General features: G+C 48.1%; 1 protein-coding gene across 1 annotated transcript in view; it reads left to right on the top strand.

The window, feature by feature from the left end:
* Positions 1-1668, top strand: part of LOC109926101 (STE20/SPS1-related proline-alanine-rich protein kinase-like) — a 54973-nt gene that overhangs the window by 46814 nt on the left and 6491 nt on the right. The gene's annotated exons all lie outside the window — the stretch shown is intronic.

The following is a 1668-nucleotide window of genomic DNA, read 5'->3' on the forward strand; positions in this document are numbered from 1 at the left end:
TCAGAATCTCACTGCTTCTTCAGGTGTTGGTGAGAGAAGTGACATCAGACACAGAATTTGCTAGTAAAAGATCAAAAGGGTCACAGAACTGATCCAAAAGTATTGAAGAAACCCAAGATGGCACTTAAATCTTGAATCAGATAGAAAGGATTAATATGCAAATCCCAGAATTTCATTCAAGTCACTGTCTCGAGATAACTAAAGGTTTATCAGTAAACCAGAGGTGACATCTCAGGTCAGACAAAGCATTTTAGGGGTGAGGCCGTGTTGAGACTATGGCCTCACCTGGGATCTTGGGTGCGTATCACACTGCAGGTGATCCACCACACAATACACTGCCTCTCTCACTCCCTCCTACACACACACAGACACACACTCATTCCCACAAACATACTCTCTCTCTCTCTCTCACACACACACACACTCATTCCCATACACTCTCTCTCTTTCTCACACACACACACACACTCACACTCACACACACACAGAGGCAAACACACACACTCTCCCACAAACACACATACTCCACACATGCACACATACTCACACACACAGTCACTCTCTCTCTCTCACACACACACGCACAAATGGTCTCTCACACACACACACGGTCTCTCTCTCTCTCTCTCTCTGTCTCTGTCTCTGTCTCACACACACGGTCTAACTCCCACACACACACTCACTCGCACACAAACACACACATGTATTCGCTCTCTATCCCAAAGAAACACACGTACACACTCCCACACAGAGTCTCTCACACACACACACATGCATACAGTCTCGCAAATACACACACACACAAACACGAGCGGTCTCTCTCACAAACACACACACATGCAGCCTCTCCCACACACATACACACATGCAGTCTCTCTCTCTCTCTCTCTCTCACACACACACACACACACACACATGTACTCTCTCTCTCTCCCAAAGACACACGTGCACACACTCCCACACACAGTCTCTCTCCCTCATACACACACACACATACACATACACACATTCTGCGACACATGCCCCCACACACAATCATTCCCACAAACACACACACTCATCCCCTACACACACTCTCCCACAAGCACACACACACGCACTCTCTCTCTCCCAAAGACACAGGCACACACACTCCCACACATGCATAGTTTCCCAGTCTCTCTCTCTCACTCTCACACAAACACACACACACACACACACACACGGTCTCTCTCACATACACTCTCACACACACACACACACACACACACACACACACACACACGGTCTCTCTCACATACACTCTCACACTCACACACACACACACACGGTCTCTCTCACATACACTCTCACACTCACACACACAATCTCTCTCTCTCACAAACACACACACACTCTCATACACACAAACACACACACACACTCTCATACACACAAACACACACACATTCTCATACACGCACACACTCGCATACACACACACATGCACACTCTCACACACTCTCTCTTACACACCCACCCACCCACACACACACTCTCATAGACACCCACCCACACACACACACACTCTCATACACACCCACCCACACACACACACTCTCTCATACACACCCACCCACACTCTCGTACACACGCACACAAACACTCTCATACACTTTCATACACACCCACCCACACACACACACACAC

The sequence above is a fragment of the Rhincodon typus genome, chromosome 41 (genome assembly GCF_021869965.1).
Source record: "Rhincodon typus isolate 14 chromosome 41, sRhiTyp1.1, whole genome shotgun sequence".
Taxonomy (NCBI): domain Eukaryota; kingdom Metazoa; phylum Chordata; class Chondrichthyes; order Orectolobiformes; family Rhincodontidae; genus Rhincodon; species Rhincodon typus.